The following is an 18298-nucleotide window of genomic DNA, read 5'->3' as shown; positions in this document are numbered from 1 at the left end:
CTGTACCTCTCCCTGGGCTGTTCTTCCATTTGGCTGTTCTGAGTTGTATTTGTAATAAACCTGTAACCATAAGTAAAACACTGTCCCAAGTTGTGTGCAAATTATGGGACGTGAAGAAGGGATTGTGGGAACCCTCACAGTTTTACCCAGGCAGTCAGGCTTGTAGGTGGCCATCTGAGACTTGCTGACTGGCATCTGAAGTAGGAGACAGACTTGTGGGACTGAGCCCTTTACTCGTGGGATCGGACACTCACTTATAGGAAGTATCAAAATCAGATTTGCCAGAGAGTTAAATTGGTTAGTGTGAAGAAAGGCCCCTCACATTTGGTGCCGTAAGTGTTCTGTATTAAAACATTAGTATAAAGCACCATAACTTTTACAAATAGTGTTAGGGTGGTCGGTGACGTGGGCTGTGAAAGAACTTACAGAGAAGAAAGTGGAGAGAATAAAGCTTTTATTCACGCTCCAGGAAAGGAAAGGGGCCTGGTGTGGGGAGACACTCCAGCCTTGAGGGGTGGAAGTTTTGGGGTCTTGTTGGGCTATAATTGGAATAAACAAGAGTGGGGACTTGCAGTTGTGTGGCAGTTGGGGCGTTGTAACGTGACGCTGCATTTTTTTCCAATGTTATCTTCTGCCTGTGGCTGTAGGGAGCGGTTAGTTCTATTCTTGCTTCCCCAGTAACTTCTAGTCCTGAGGACAGAAACTCAGAAGAGTAAAGTGGCAGTCATATTTAACAGTGTCATAGGCCTGCCCAGCAAATGGTGCCACAATAGCAAATGGAACTGGCTTTATCCTTTCAAATGGCAGCTGTAATTATTATACTAAAGCACAGACTATGGGCCCCTCTGATATCATACCGTCATTTTTCCTTATGGACATTTGTGGGGCATAATCTTTGTCCAATGAACTTACTTTCTTTCATCTTTCTCTCTTCTAAGCCTTCATTGTAAAAACTACCCTTTTTAATTATCCCTGTAAGGATGACTTGCAGTTTTTGTAAACTGGACTAAAATGGTTGAGGTTACCAAACATGTACATAGAAGTTTATACAGAGAGTTGAATTTTGCACAGATGGAACATGTATTGGGGGATGAATTACATAATTGCAAACCTAAATTCCTTCCTTCCTCCAATCTCTCTTGGAGTCATGCAGTATCAAGTCCTTCCTCGTTCATATCTGCTGACCATCACTTCTCAGTTTTAACTTCTCAGTCCCACCAAGCAAGCCTAGCCAAATTCCACCAGTTCTGTCCCAGTAGTCTCTACTCAGATAAGACCTTTACAGCCAGAAATGGGCACTTTTTCCATAAAGACAAAGCTTCAGGAGCAAAGCTTGAGCCCTGAATGGACGCATCCTGCCAGGCAGAGAGACCCACTCCAACGGGGTTTGTGGGCTTTGAAGGAAGAGGTTCTGAGGCTGGACATAATTAGGTTCCTAGCGGGTGCTCCCCTGTGTGGTTCCCACCCGGTCTCTGGAGCCAGTCACTCAGCCCTCGCCCTCACAGACTCTAGGATTGCAGGCTCATTATGACAGAACGCCTTTTTCTTTTTCTTTCTTTTCTTTTTTTCATATTTCAGCTTTATTGAGATATAATTGACAAAACTGTAAGGTATTTAAATGTACATAGTGGTGATTTGATATACATATACATTATGAAAGTATTCCCTCCATCTAATTAATCGACACATCCATCACCTTACATATTTATCTTTTTCTTTTCTTTCTTTTTTTTTTTTGTGAGGACATTTAAATTCTACACTCTTAGCTAATATCAATTAAACAGTACAGTGTTATCAACTGTAAAAAATATGGAACTCGCCCTAGCTGGTGTGGCTCAGTGGATTGAGTGTCATTCTGCAAACCAAAAGGTCTCAGGTTAAATTCCCTATCAGGGCACATGCTTGGGTTGCGGGCCAGGTTCCCCAGTTGAGGGTGTGCAAGAGACAAGCAATTGATGTATCTCTCAAGCACTGATCTTTCTCTCCCTCTTTTTCCCTCCCTTCCGCTCTCTCTAAGAAGTAAATAAAATCTTAAAAAAAAAAAACACTAAAAATATGGAACTCTTCACGATAGAGCACAACAGAGCCACTTCTAACCCCCGCATCTTTTTGTAGCATGGGTCAGGCATCCGTCCTCCATTGCAAAGACATTCTAAGTTCTCCAGGTGACCCTACCAAAGGCCCCTCTTGCTAGATTGGTGAGAAGGTCACCTTAAGAAACCACCCCCTTGAACAGCTCTTTACAGATGCATCTTCCTTCATTTTTTCCACCCTTTTTTATCCTTTGAGTGGGTGAGGGCCCAAGAGTCATGAAACCAACTCTTTCCCTTTCCTTAGGAAAGAGTATGCATGGGTGTTTCCTCACCTCACCTTAAGTGTGATACCTATCATATTGGTTCCTGGATTGAACCTCAACAGGCACGTTCAGAATTTAACATCCTCTTACAGTTGAACATTCTTTGAAAACTTTTTTAGATATCACCTTTTGTTAGGTACTGAATTGTGTCTCCCAAAATTCAAATGTTGACATCCTGAACCGTGCTGCATCAGAATGGGATCCCATTTGGAACTCCACAGGACCTTTAAAGAGATGATGACCTTAAAATGTTGTTGGGAAGCAGCCCTGATCCAGTATTACTGTGTCCTTATAAGAAGAGGAAGGAAAACCAGGGCCATTTGTGCACAGAAGGGTAACCTCGTGAAAGAGGCAGCAAGAGGGTGGCCAGCTGCCCACAAGCCAAGGAGAGAGGCCTCAGAGGAAACCAGCCCCGCAAACTAATCTTGGACTTCTGGACTCCAGAGCTGTGACCAACATCTAATCTTGGACTTCAAACCTCCAGAACCTTGACAAAATAAATTGCAGTTGCTTGAGCAGCCCAGTCTGGTATCTTGTTAAGGCAGCCTCAGCAAAGTAGCACTCCTTTTTTTTGTTTGTTTAAAGAGAGATTCACAAATACATTTGGTTTGGGGTTTTTGTTGTTGTGTGATGAACATGTGAAATCTTTTTCTCTTTTTTCCATATGTCATTTATTTTCTCAAAAGTCATCGTTGCACAGAGTTAATACGTAACACTAATAAAAGGAGATCGATCACTCAGCCTTCAGAAAGTTAGATATGTTTTATCCATTGTAAGGAGAAACTGAGCCCACCTCAAAGAAAACGAAAGCTCTAAAGTACTACATTTTCTGCAAACCCTCTATATCACTGGATTTCGAATTAAAAATGAGTGTAAAATCACTTGTTTATTTTAAAACACACATGTCAGATCATGTGCAGCGCTGTGTGAGGACTGCTGTGTTACACGGGAATAAGGATTGACATCTTGCTCGTGCCTTCTGAGAGGTAAAAAATGATAAATCTAGCCAACACATTAGTAAAGAAAAAAAGGAGCTGAGCATTTGAGATCTAGGTTCCCAGCATATCATCAGCTTGGCTCAAATAAACTCTCATAAAAAGTCTAAGAAAAAAAGAAAAGAAAGAAAAATATACATATTTGAAAGGAAGATTCTAAACTCCTCAGCTGAAGACAATGCAATTGTCTACCTTGAAATCCTAATGAACCATTTGAAAAACCTGTTAGAATTAATGAGTTCATTAAGATTACCAGAAACAGGATTGAAGTACAAAAATCTTTTAATATTCTAATATCCCAGCAAAAACAAATTGTAAATTGCAACAGAAAGAGTCCTGTTCACAATAGCAACCAGAAAAAAATTAAAAACACTAGGAGGAATTTTAAGACCTTGAGTTTGAAGGAAACATGGCATATATAAATGTGAGAGTGGATATAAGACAAGCTCTGTGGAAATTCAGATATTTGCATATCCTTAGTATGCAGCCATTGTTTTTGGCATTTGAGTGTATCAGCTAAGGAAACACAAAAATTGCAGTTCTCATGGGTGCTGGTGTTGGAGATGGTCAAAGGAAGGAAAGGTAGAAGAAGTGGGACTTGAGCTGGGCCATAGGTTCGATGAAATACAGAGGAGTGAAGGGTATGAGGGAGCTTTGAGGTGCCTGATAGAGTACATGCAGAGTTAGACAACGAAACAAGCAGTGAGTGGACAAATCCGGTTGGGACAAATGCTTATTAAGAGTTTAGGGAGAGTAAGAGACAAGGTTTGAAAGCGAGTTGGAGTCTAATTTCTGAGACCTTCGATATGTGCTTTAAATTTTTCTAATAATGAGTTGCTAATCGAAAGTAGCATTTTATAAATTTTACTTCACTGGATGTGGAGGCAACAAAATGAGGTTCAGAGATGATTCCAGCCAGCCAGGCAGCTCAGTTGGTTAGAGCATCGGTCCAGATACACCAAGGTTGCGGATTCAGTCCCTGGTCAGGGCACGTACGAGAATCAACCAGTGCCCTGGCTGGTGTGGCTCAGTGGATTGAGTACCAGCCTGCTAACCTAAAGATCGCTGATTCAGTTCCCAGTCGAGGCACATGCCTGGGTTGTAGGCCAGGTCCCCAGTAGGGGGCACACAGGAGGCAACCACATATTGATGTTTCTTTCCTCTTTCTCCCTTCTTTCCCTTTTCTCTAAAATAAATAAATAAAATATTTTTATAAATAAATTTTTTTTTTAAGGATTCCAAAATGTTTCTTCCTGGAATGGCACTATGCAATTGGCAGAAGCAGACGAGGGTGGAGGCAGGCTTTAGAAAGAGGAGGAGTCTGTTTTCAGACCCTTGAGTAGAAATGCCCATCAGGCATTTAGAGACAGAGGACTGTACTGGGGGAAAAGTACTTGGGGAATGACATGGAAGTTAACACTGAAACAGAGTTCAGGATGTGTTCTGAGGAGCAAAAAGCTAAAGGCCACAGACTGAATTTTGCAGAAAATGCTCAGATAAGTAGCTGCAGAAAAAAATTAAAGAAGCATGGTTTTGAGAGTTTCAAAACTTCTATTGGGTAGCTTTCCCAAAGCTTGAAGGGAAGTGAATACCTATAGTTTAAGAAAAAGAACAATCAAACAGTGACATGAAGGACATGACATTTAGTCAGAGTTTAATAGGGTGACTGAGTAGCAATAGTAGTAGTCGGATGGTCAAGGTACACCACTCATTTTGAGAATTTTTTTTTGTGATAATAATCAGAACCATAATCAAGCAACGGGGTTTTCTTTTTTCCCAAAGAAAAGGTTCAGAATGTTAGAAAAGGTTCTGATATCCATGATTTATATAAAATATTTAATTTGGATAATGGTTATTTCTAAGTGTGTCTTAAATTACCATTCATTAAAAAGATTCACACAAATTTATTTTTGAGAACATAGCACACAAAATTATATAGTACTTTTAGGATAATGTTATAGCATCATTTAAGGTTATTTTTCCCTTATGGGTTTTGCTGTGAGTGAATTGAATATTTCTTTCCAAGTATGCTTTGAGTACTCTCATGATACTTGAGATGGCAGTAATGTTTTGGGAAGAGCTTCATCTACAGTTTCAGAAGTGGCCAAAAAACCTGTTAGACACATGCATGTTTTTGCTTCATGTTGCAGAAATAGAGCCACCAGTTTATGTGACATCAAGAAATTGATTGTGGGGCCCTGACTGGTGTGGCTCTGTTCTATTCCCAGTTAGAGCACATGTCTGGGTTGTGTGTTCAGGCCCCTATCGTGGGCCTATGGGAGGCAACAATGTTTCCTTCCCTCTCACACTCCCTTCCCTTCTAAAAATAAATTTTTAAAAATTCATTGTGGGGATGGATATGGTTTCTTTTAAATTTTTTTTTTATTGATTTTAGAGAGAGAGAGGGAGAGAAAGAAACATCAACTTGCTGTTCCACTCTTTTGTGCATTCATTGGTCGATTTCTGTATGTGCCCAGGGATTGAACCTGCAACCTTGGCGTATCGAGGACAGTGCTCTAACCAACTGAGCTACCCAGCCAGGGCCAGATATTGTATCTTACCCATAATGTTACAGCAAGATGAAAAAGGAAATCTTGGGAATTGTGCCACTTAATGGTGTTCAGTAGGAGTACAGCTGTCAGAAGTGGAATAACAGGAAATATTTCCAAAAATAGGGGCAGAATAAGTATCAGACTGCAGAGGTCACAGGTTGGACGGAAAGGCTATTGTGGCAGTGGCTTGAGCAGCCACTGGATAAACAGTGAAGTGACGGAAACCAGAAAGTGAATGCTGAGTATGAGAAATACTTGTGCTGGGGGCATGTTTTTTGTCTTTGAATGATTGACACAGCCTGTTGCTAGGCAGAAGGGCAGTGAAAAATGAGTGGTTAAAGATACAAGAGAGAAGAGGGAATAATCAGTGAAGCCAAGCTGCAGAGGAGATAGGAAGGCAGGGGCTAGAGAGCCCAGGTGCACAGATGTCTTTTGAAAGGAATAAGAAACATCCTTGCCTCCAAACAAGGGTATGTATACTCACTGACTTCTGGTTGCTTATTTCTGCAAATTTTTATTTACATTATATCTTACTATTTTCAGCCTTACAGTACCTGCCTCTACCTACTTCATTCTGTATTTCTGTCCACTTGACCTAATTGCTCCTATTAAATGCCCCTTTTTCCTCATTTTAAATACTACATTTCCTAATGTGAGAAGGAAGAAACTTTACCCTGAAGGTTCTTCTGGCCAGTCTAATCAAACAGGTATGACAGGATTACAAGAGAATATGAGCTTACCTGGGAGGGAGATACCATGGTCACAAAGGCAGTTTTCCTGGTACAAGTCTTATCCATTGCTGAGTCCTTCAATTTCCCCAAAAGTGGGAAATTGGACTGCATAATTTGTGGTAGTAAGGGACTGAGTTCACGCACTCCCCTGCGGGGGGAAAGGGGAAGAGAGAGAAATTAAGCAGATTTAATACATACGTATGTAGGGGAACCCCACACGCATGAGACAGCCAGAGACCCTGTGTGCAGAGAGGTCCGGAGACAGAGCGTAGGAGACATTCTGAGCTGGGGGTGAGTTGAGGTGCCTCAGGGACTGCATTGCAGGATGATAAGAGCAGATGGTAAGTAAATAGAAGTTCACGCGGCCCTATAGATAGGTCAAAAAGGTTATCTCTGATAATCTCCTCTAATGGGTAGGGCTCCTAATTCAAGTTCACGTAGGTTAAGGAAGGACAGAAGTTTCTCTTGAGCCCTCTAGAAGCACACCTTGGTTGACTCATTCTGAACCCCCACACTAATTTTCTCCTGCATTACTAGATTACCATATTTTGCCATATATAATGCGCACCCATGTTTTGTGTGCATTATACCCATGTATTTTTCCCTCAAAAACTGGGCCAAAATAGTGCACATTATACACAGCAAAATGTGTGTTTGTTTTTTGTAATCAACAAGTTGTTTTTTCTGTAATAGGAAACTAATCTTAAAAAAAAATATGAGATGGTTTAATCTTATTCAGTTCTTCTCATATCCTTTATTAAATTCTCCCTAAGTACAATTATCAAATGAAATAAAATGCAAGCACAAAACTGGAACAAATGCATAGTCTTAACATTATCCCCTAAAGAGCAACAAGGAGGGTGGGAATTGTTTGCACACCAGGACAGGGGAGCTGGAACTGCCTCTAAAAGCTTCCCAACCAGTTAAAATTGCCATTTCTAATTTAGCCCCATCTCAGCAATTTATGGCTTCCTTGTGAACATCCAGGGTTACTCCTTAAATAGTTGGTGCTGTTTTTGAAACTTTACTGTAGTGTGTTTCCCTCCTGGAGATAAACTTCTAATAAAAACTTCCTCCTTTCTTCTATCTTAAAATAGTATCAGATGTTCTCTGGACACTCTGAGTAAGAGGCAAGTATTGAGTCTCTGCTTAGAAAAGGGAAGGGGGAAGCCGAGGCTTAACTGCTTTCATGTGTGGAAGAAAAGGGGCCACATATTAACCTGACAAGCTCAAAGGATAGTCTAAAATTAAAACTTATTAACTAAAAGCACTTCATGGCTGGTAGTCAAGTCCTAGGCCAGTATTTTTGCCTAACAAAGGTCAACCTTTACTTTAACTAAGCCTGTCGTCTTTTTGCATCTATGATAACATACCTTGGTAGTGTCAAGGTAACTTCCCTTTCCTGCCCCCACCCCAACCCCTTGGGCACAAGCTGAGACCACAGATCCCCTTATTGTTATTGTTATTATGTTAATTGTTGACTGTTAACTATCCCTTACCCACCTAAATAAAAGAAGTGTGTGTCTATCATTTTACCTTTTATCCAATCCCAGAGGTTTCCCTGCTTTGCTTTCTGCTGCCTACCTAATCTACCACCAGTGGACTTCACATAACCTCCTTGTGGCTCCTCCTTCAATTCTAATATATAAGATAAGGTGCCAAACTGTCATTCTCCAGAGCATTTCTCAATCTGTTGAGATATTGCTTCTTGGCAGATGTCCACCAGTTTGGCTCAAACTCACCAAAAATTCTCTACAGATTTTAATGTTTCTTACAGTGAAAAGTGGATTAATACTATCACTATCACTTAGGCTTTTAAAAATATCTCCATAGCTCAACTTCTTTGTAATTTATAGCACCACTCAGATTTATAATTTCTAGAACCTGTTGAATTCCTTTTTTTTTTTTAGAGCTATGACTCCATTATATTGTTACTCAATGTGTTGAATTCCCATTTTTATGCAGCATATTCCCTGAGCTCCTATGGCATTTCCTATGATTTCCTCAAAATTTAGCAATTTATATACTGTCTTATATTGTTTACTGTTGTATATGTTCTTTAAGAGTGTGAAATGGTATATATTTCTTATTCTTTCTGTTTTATTTATTGCATTTGACTAAGAGAAACAAAGACCCCAAAACAGTGGCTCCAATAGACAGATTTTATGTTTTATGTTTGTAATTTAACAAGAAGTCCAAAAAGCAGGCAACTATGAGTGTCAGTTAGATGGTACACGGATATCATGGCAGAAGTCTTTGAAATTTTCTTAGCTTTTCTTTTGGTCATGAGATGGAGTTGCAGTCCTGGCCAACATACGTATTTTTCAGGTAGCAGGAAGGAGGAAGCATATTTAAAGTAAAGCAGAACTTTCTCCTTACATGTCACTGGAGAGAACAGTATCACATGGTCACCCCAATTCTAAGGGAAGCTGAGTTTTGGGGGTTTTTGGGGGTTTGGTTTTATTTTTTGGTTGAGCAAATTGCCACCCTCTGACAAAATTGAGGTTCTATCAGTAAAAAAGAAGAGTGGTGTATTAAATAATTAATAGTCTGCCACACCACCATAGTGCCTAATCTTTTTCCATATCAGTTGCCATTCAGTAAATATTGACCTAATACTTGATCAAAGTAAAACACATGTATATAATCTAATGTTACCAGTGGTCAGTTGGCTGGTAAAAAAATAGAGCATTCCAGCCTGTCCACGTGCTTGGTGCCCCAGCAGCAAAGAACACAAACACAGACCAGCTTTGTTCTTTGGCCGTGTCAAGGGTAAAGGTTATCCATTCACACCTAAAATACCTAGATCTTACATAGTTCTTGAGACATGGCGACTGCCTTCATACATGCTAATGAGGTGTAGAAACTGCTCTCCCAGTTACGTGTCACAACTAGCTTAACAGCTAGAGTACTTTTCAAATTAATGAATATAAATATGAGATATCAATAAATATGAGATATCAAATTAATGAATATAAATATGAGATATCAATAAAAGGTGGATTTCAAAGGAACAGGAGATGACATTGGGTAATATTTGATGGATGTGGGGATATTTACAGGGTAACAGTCATGATCATGATAGGGAATTGCAAAAATTAAAGATTTTATCTGTAGTTTATAGTTGATAGGCCTAAGTGACTAACACCCATGGAAAGCTGTTATTCCACGAACTGGAATGCATGACCTACATGACTCCAGGAGGTGGACAAGCAATTCTACCTGGTGCCTCAGGGGGGTCTGCAGATGATAGAGATGGTATCTGAGCCATTGGGTTCCAGGGAGGAATGCAGATAAAGAATTGTTGATCAACAGATAAAAAAAGTTCTAGGAAAATCGTGCTGACTGCAGCTCTTATCCCATTAACGCTTTTTCCAAACCTCTTACCCACCCTTTCATCTCCTTGTAAAAAACACCAGCTTGAGATGAGATGTTAAGATGGTTTTTGAGTGTACGTAACCCACCACCTTCTCAGATTGCTGGTGTGTTGCAGCTTCTCTAGGCTGAACAGATCTGCTTGGTGCTCAGGTAGATGAAAGGAGATGCGTGAAGCCTTGGCGATACTTGACATGCCTTTATTCAGGAGAGTCACACAGGCACAAGCCAGGTCCGCGGAAATCACACAGTTCACAAAGCCTGTATCCGCGCCGCACACAGGCCACAAGCCCCTGTCCAAGTTGACACCCCAACTCCCCCCCTGCCCTGTCCAAAGCTCCTATCCCTTAAATATGAGCCCCAAACAAAGCAGGGAACAGGCTAGAAAGGTAAAGTAACTATCCTGAGCTGTGCATGTGGGCCTACCCAAGGCTACAGAGCAGTTTATCATACCCGGGCTCAAGGCCGTGGGAACACTGCTTTATCAGGCTCCTTCAAGGGTGTGAGGAGCTGCTTCCTCCAGTTACCCACACATCTAGGTGAGGGAGCCAGGCCGCCTCCATGTACCCTGCATTTGGCATCTAAATAAAGTGCCCATAAAAATTCAATCCTTGTTTCTACTTGTTGGTTATGGTAGTGATAGGCAGTGTGAATTCCAACTTTTCCAGTTTAAACGGTTGAACGAGGGGTGGTACAAGATGGAAGGATCTTATAGGAAGAAGGATTACTTTGGAGTGGTACCTCTTTTCTTTGGGGGAAGAGTTCTTATATAGATTGCCTCTCTGTATGGTGGATGGAGAGGGCCTGTAGGTATATGTCAACATAAGATATGTCCAAACTTGTAAATAATTTTTATAAGTTTCTTTGAGCCAAACTGAATTAAGGAGGGAATGTCAGGAAGATGGCATGAGCGTGGGAGAAGGCAAGATGAGGATGGGAAAGCACGAAGATGACATGCCCTCTTGGGGGTGGTTATGGGTATTCCAAAAGTGTATTGACATTTGCACAAGAACAGTGGACGCGGCTTGCTGAAGGCAAAGAGAAACCTCCTACTAAGGAAGTTCTGGTTGGGTGTGACCTTGACCTGCCCATTTAGGAATTAATGATCCTATCACCCTGTGAGGTAACTTTCCACAGAACCACCCTTTTTTTCTGTCCACATACACATGGGAGATACCTGTGAGAAAATGAGTCACTCTTGTGGGTGCTTTAGAATTATACCATGTACAGTTAAGACAAAAGAGAGAAGGGCATGGGGAAGGTCTGCTGTTGAGACTTTCCTGTAATTTAATCTTCCTTCTCTTTCTGATACAGTGTAAAAGACACCCTTACAAATGGAGATTTCCTTTATAAATTTAAATTTCTTTTACAACAGAGTAACTTCTTTGTTTTCTGAGCCTTTCCTGTGTCTGCTGTTTCTGTGAATAATCAACTCAAAATAATCCTTATGCCAAAAAGGCATGCTTTGCGTGGCATATTCTGCCATCTTTGATTAAGAAGATCGATTCAAGCCTGGATTAAAGATAATGAAATCCAAGACTGCCATGGGAGCAGCAGAGAAGACAGGAAAGAGAGGGTTTACCCTGGCTGGGTAGGTCAGGTGGTTAGAGCATCACCCTCTACGCCAAGGTTGTGGGTTCCATCCCCAGTTATTGCCAGTACAGGAATCAACCAATGAATGCTTAAATTAGTGGAACAACACAGCATCTGGGACAACAAATAGCTGTTTTTCACTCTCCCTTCCTTACTTTCTCTCTCTCTAAATTAATAAATAAAAACTTTTAAAAAGAGAGAGACACAGAACACCAGGGCAAAATCTATAGGCCTTTATAACTTTTGCAAAGTGTAACTTCTCATAGTAGTTTGGATGTTCCCTATAGTTCACATTGAATCGTTTCCATAGATCCCTATTTTGTTTGCTCATTTAAAATAATTTAGGCATCACGATATGTAGAGTTACTGAATTTAGAAGGACATAAGTAATCTTGCCCTGGCCAATGTGGCTCAGTTGGTTGGAGCATTGTTCTGTAAACGGAAAGGTCACAGGTTTGATTCCCAGTCATGACACGTGCCTGAGTTGCAGATTCAGTCCCCAGTTTCTCCCTCATATCAGTGTTTCCCTCCCTCCTTTTCCCTCTCTCTAAAAATCAATTAGCATGTCCTTGGTCGAAGGTTAAGTAAATAAATAATCAAGGAATATTTTTTATAAAAAGAAGCATGTGCATAATCTTCAGTCCTTTTACCCTTTATTCTCTTAGAGGTTGTAGTTTATATCTTTGAATAATAATTAGTTTGAAATCTAATGACTTGAACCTTACCATAGTAGAGTCCCCACCCCACTTCAAACAGCAGTCAGGGAAATCTATACAATTCTGGTTTTTTTCAGCAGGTGGCAGACTTCTCTTTTTGCTCTGGTACAGTGGAGCTATGCTGCGTGTCTAAATTACCTTTCTTGTTTATGCACTTTTGTTTTCTCTCTTGGTGTTGCTTAAACCCATTTATGCAATTTAAACCACCTGACAAGACAGTTGTAAAATGTCCCAAATTAAATTGCAGCAGGTGAGAAGATGAAAGGAAGAGCCAAAAGGAACAAGTGCAGGGCTAAACCAACGGAAGATTGAGTGTAAATTTACACATTCCTGAGTGTAAATTGGAATTTTGGATTAATTTTCAGATGGCTATTTCCACAGTTGTCTAAAAGAGAAAATAGCCAGGTGCTATCAGACCCCAGGAGCCTCTGCATCTTGAATTTTCCAATCCACTGCCCACAGCTAATGGAAACCCTTCTTCCTTACAAATTTGTACACCTATCCCAGAACTAGCCCATGCTGGGCTTCAGCTTCTCCCAACCCCTTTTGTCTTTAGCTGATGTACCGGTAAATTATTTCAGAACAACTTACGTGTTGTATAAAAACTCTTGCCAACTCCAGGATAGTTGCTGGTGATTTAGACGCCATGTCCCAGGACCAGTCTTATTTTTCTTGCTAGCAGGGGCCCAATAAACCCTTTCTTTTAAAAAGACCTTCAGCCATGGAAGTTAAAATTTTTGTGTCATGCAAGTATGACAGCATTCTGCCATTATAGCTGTAAATGCTGTTTGTCTATTTTGTTTTTCCATGAATGTTGTTTGTCTTCCTCATTTTCAAGGTGCTACTAGATGATAAAATTGTTTAGAAATTGGTGGGAGGATTGCTTACAATGTTTGGCAAGTTCCTGCCTATAAGTAGGTGGAAGTAGATAGAGTCTCATACTGTGGGTTCCTGCCAGCTCCTTCCTGCCCCCATTTTATCTGCTCCGCGACCTGTCTTGGAACAGCTCTTTCTACCACACCCCAGTACTCTGAGTCAGAGTGTTGTTATCAAAGGGAAAAAAAAAAAATCATCGCACTCCTATATAGTTTCCCCCATGAACAGTTTGTCAACTTAACCTAGATTCCTCTGTCAGAGTTCTAAGTGAATGAGACTCTGAATTGATTTGGATGGAGGAAGACAGGAAAAGATTGAGAACCTAAGCATTGTATAAAATACCCAAGTGCTATAAAATAGAAACCCACTGAGTTATCTTTAGAAAACACTGGGCCACGCTGGGACTAGAACTAGAATATAATTAGAAATGGATTCCCATTTGGGTTAATTTGGCCATGTCCGATTATCTTTTAACCTGGATAAAGGAACTAAAATTTGGGCCAAGTACACCCTGTATGTTTACCTTCTTTAATCCTTAAAACACAGTCCAGTTGGTTATTGTAGTTTTCTGTTACTTTGCCTGGGAACTGCTAGTAAGCAGCAGAGTCAGCACTCTGTCTGAGTCTAGCTCTCTGAGGCTCTTTGGTAAAGCATACTTCCCAGTTGGGATGAGAACTACTTTGTTAACAAAGTGTCACTGTGTTGCTGATCTTTAAAATTTTTGTCTTTACAAGCTAATTAAGTGCTTTATTCTAGTTTGTCTTTTGTGCATGACAGTGTACTATAGATATGATTTTGTCGCATTTGTTGCTAGTTATGGTAGAATAGGAAAACCTATCTAGTGTTCCACAATTATTCTATTATTCTCTATAAGTATTGTGACTTATTCAGTAAATATATACAGTGTTTTCTTTCTTTTAAAAGTAATGCTGTCTGTGATTTGAACATTATACAGTCTTGTAAGGGAATAAGGTTGTGTACTATATAATGTTTGAGAGTTTAGTATGCATTTGGTTCATATCTCAGTGTGGCCACATTCTAATGATAGTTTAGCCTCAGACAAGTTACCTTACTGTTCTAAGACTCCATTTCCAATTCTCTAGAATGGAGAGGATTCATCTAAAAATTCTCCCATCCCCTTGATTCCTTCAGGGTATTATATTAAGAATATATTCCAGCCCTGACTGGTGTGGCTCAGTTGGTTAAGTATCATCCTGCAAAGCATAGGGTTGCCAGTTTGATTCCAGGTCTTGGGCACATGCCTGGATTGTGGGTTCGTTCCCAAGTCTGGGTGTGTACAAGAGGCAACTGATCAATGTTTCTCTCCCTCTCTTTCACACTCCCTTCCCCTCTCTCAAATGAATGAATGAGTGAATGAATGAATGAATGAAAGAATGATGAAATCTATTTTTTAAAAGAATATGTTCAGTCTTTGTGTTGTATTTCTTTCATTGATTTGAGAGAGAGAGAGGGAGAGAGAGGTTGATTTGTTGTTCCACTTACTGATGCATTCATTGGTTGATTCTTCTGTGTTCTCTGACCTGGGATGGAATCCGCAACCTTGGCGTATTGAGCCAATGCTGTAACTGACTGAGCTACCAGGCCAGGCCTGTGTTGTATTTTTTGTTGCATCATGGGATAATTCCAACAGTGAACTATTCTTAATATCTACCTGAGTTCTTAAGATTAAAAAAGAGATGATATACACAGAGTGCCAAACAGTATTTGCCACATAGTAGTTATTCAATAAATGTTAATTCTCTTACCTTCTCCGTTCTGTTAATAAACAAAACTATTCTTTTCACAACTTTCTTTCAGAGGTGATGTTTTCTTGTTGTAGGGTCAAATTAAGTAATTCACTTAAAAATGATCTCTAAACAGTATTCTCTTTGAGCCCTCAGATTTGGAGATAAACACAGAATGTCTAGTTATAGCATAATCTTTAACTTCAAAAAGATTGGGAATAGGAAAGTGCGCAATACTACGCTAAACTTTGAGCAGCCATTTTTAACCTGAGCCTCCAGGCTAGAAAACAGGGCCTAATCCCTGTGTGCCTGCTGTCCTTGTTGCAGGTGGTTAAACCAGCTCCAGGTGCACTCTTGGGATCTTGGCAAGTATAATTACGTGTTTTGTTTTCAGTTACTGAGATTTAATTTCACTAAACTTATATGAAAATCATGGGTTACTGTAAAGGATAAAGCTTCTATATGTGTTTGACTCACTTTTGAATCCCCTCTAGTACACTTAACAAAAACAGATCATGTGATTCACCGTAGATTTCCAAACCTTAACTCATGGGATGCACACACATCCTGTGAGTCAGCATTAGGGAAGTTTTAATGGTTAAGGAAGAACTCATGAGTACCTGAGTTAACATCTACTTTTTGTAAGGAATTTATCCATTTTAATTATTTATGTATGTTAAGCTCCAGTTCCCCCTTGATTCTCTTTTATTTCCTGATATAAAAATAACTAAATCTAGATAAGGAAAAAGTAAGCTGCAATTTTCACCCCCTAAAAACTCCCCATATTTTAATAAACATACTCCCTTCTTTCTCTTGTATATAAATATTATCATCTTTCCCAAAATTGGGTCATACTGTAACACTGTTTTTAACAGGATTATTCACTTAATTTATTTCTTAGTAATAATTTTATACTTATTTTAATAACTATTATATTACTTTGTTATTATACCATATATGGATATCATAATTTAGCCAGTTCTTCATTGTTAAACCTTTACATTTCCCTGTTTTTCATTATGATAAATACTAGATCCATGAACAATCTTACAGCAGCTGTGCCTGCCCATGGTCGTTTATTTAAATAGAATTGCAGGTCAAGGGGCACGCACAAACCTAAGGCTTTTGAATGTGCTGTCAGGTTACGCTCTGGAAGGGCCATACCAGTTTCATTTCTACCAACAGTACATTCAAGTCTGTAAGTTCCTGTTTTTATGAGTAGGTTTTTTTTTCCTCGTCTTTCCAAATAATAGTTACTTTTAAGTATTTCTATTACATTTGAAGTTGAATTTATAAAAATAGCCCTGGCTGGTGTGGCTCAGTGGATTGAGCACAGGCCTATGAACCTAAGGGTTGCAGGTTCAACTCCTGGCCAGGGCACAGGCCTGGGTTATAGGCCAGGTCCCCAGATGGGGACTTGTAAGAGGCAACCAATCCATGCTTCTCTTGCACATCAATATTTCTCTCCTCTTTCTCCCTCCTTTCCCCTCTCTAAAAAATAAACAAATAAATATTTAAAAAAATTAAATGGCCATTTATTGTCTTTTTCTGAGTCATAATGAGTTCTTTTTCTTGATTTGCTAAGGCTTTTTATGAAATGAGTTTAACCATGACAGTATGTTAGAAATGTATTTTTCCAAGTGTTTTTTGTTTTAGTCCCATTTTTGAGCACTCTAGATGTGATCCTCCTTTCAAACTTTTACATGGCATCTTTCAACCAATGTACTAATTCTTTAGAATGTTTTACAGAGCTTAATTTGCACTTGACTCCTCATTTACACATTATGACTTCATGCTATAATCAGAATGGAAGGAGAATATAGCATACTGTTTGAATAGTTTGTATTTCTTACTCATTAGTTTACCTGCCCAGCCATAGAATGAGGAAGGCTACTGCAGGAAAAAGTCAGGTATGATTTTGCCCCAATAGATAATTTTCATTTTCCGTTCATAAGTATGACAACATATGCCATGTTCATTTCTTCCAAAAATGTAGTAGCATTATGTGATCTTCCTTATATTTTGGAATGTGTAGCTTTAATTAAAAAAAAAATCTTTGTTTTCTTCTTGGTGTACTATATATTCATTACAGACAATTTAGAAAATACCAAAGAGTATGAAGAAGAAAATGCAATCATCTGTGATCCTATCATTCCTCTGTGGTGACTGTTGGCTGTTAGAATATATTTGATGCAATCACGGTAGATGGTTATTGAATTATGTGTGTATTCATGAATGAAGTTAGTCATGTTTCCTCTTTTTGGGCTATTTTTGACAAACTTTTGTTTCAGGGTTTTTTACTAATTAGTTTCATAAACAGAATTGAAGAGCTTAATTTCTTTTCATGTGTTTTTAAACCGTTTGTCTAGCATAGGAGGCATCTATTCTTCAGAAGTTGGAAAGAGCTCACCACTGTAAAATTTGACCATAAAGCTTTGGAAGGCTGTAAGTTGTATTCTTTGGCATATATTGTTGAATGTAATATGTGTCATCAAAACTTTTCTAAGGTTAAATTAAGTACTTTGGCATACTACATTGAGGTTGTTTTCAAAGAAGTTTTTAAAGGGCTATATTTTGTTGTTTCTTGAATGAACAAACTGTAAAAAAGGAAAATAGAAGTAAATTAACCTATATTTCCCACATTTTATCATAAGAAATTTCAAAAATATATAGAAGTTGAAAGTGAGAAATGTATTTAAGTTCCTAAAAATGTACAAAATTATATTCTTTTAGATTCTTTTCAAACCTGTGAGCATTTTCAAAACCTTACATACTTTTAAAACTCTAGTAATCATCCACTGCTCTTCCATATAATTTCTAGTAACTCTTTGCTACAATTTTCTTCATCATTTCCCTCCCTTATTTTTTTTTTTAATGAGTTTATTTGGCACTCAAAAAGGGCATAGTAAGTTAAGTCTTTGTACTCTCTATATAAATGTATTGGATATAATACGCCAATAACAAAAGAAAGGCTTAAATAAAATAACCTTTTACCATCTGTAATAACCCATACCAAATAGCAATCCTAAACAATACCGTTTCCTTTCAAAAGACAGAATACCAGCTGTGTGTGTAATGTGGAAAGAGTTCAAAAGTAAAACAAAGTTTCTCATCTTGTTCCATTTCAGGCACAGATTCAGATATAAAATGGAAACAATTTCAGTACTAAGCATCTTGAAATATTAGAACATAATGCATTTGAGAGGAGAGCTAAGAAAGACTCTGTTCATTTTGATTCTGTCTTACATCCAGTTTTCATGAACTTGACCTTCCTATTGCAACAATGTCATTTCTTGTACAGTAGGGTTTTTTTAAAAGAATTCCTTCTTGTTTTTTAAAGATTTTATTTTTAGAAAGAG

General features: G+C 38.9%; 1 protein-coding gene and 1 pseudogene across 2 annotated transcripts in view; both read left to right on the top strand.

Moving 5' to 3' along the window:
• NT5C3A (5'-nucleotidase, cytosolic IIIA) overlaps positions 1 to 18298 on the top strand; it is a 44347-nt gene that overhangs the window by 2363 nt on the left and 23686 nt on the right. The window lies entirely within an intron of this gene.
• LOC129068942 (uncharacterized) lies at positions 6636 to 6785 on the top strand (annotated as a pseudogene).

Source organism: Pteronotus mesoamericanus, unplaced genomic scaffold, assembly GCF_021234165.1.
Source record: "Pteronotus mesoamericanus isolate MK-2021 breed Mesoamerican mustached bat unplaced genomic scaffold, CSHL_Meso_final contig_220, whole genome shotgun sequence".
NCBI classification, from domain to species: Eukaryota; Metazoa; Chordata; class Mammalia; order Chiroptera; family Mormoopidae; genus Pteronotus; species Pteronotus mesoamericanus.
This window is presented reverse-complemented; position numbering and strand designations above follow the sequence as displayed.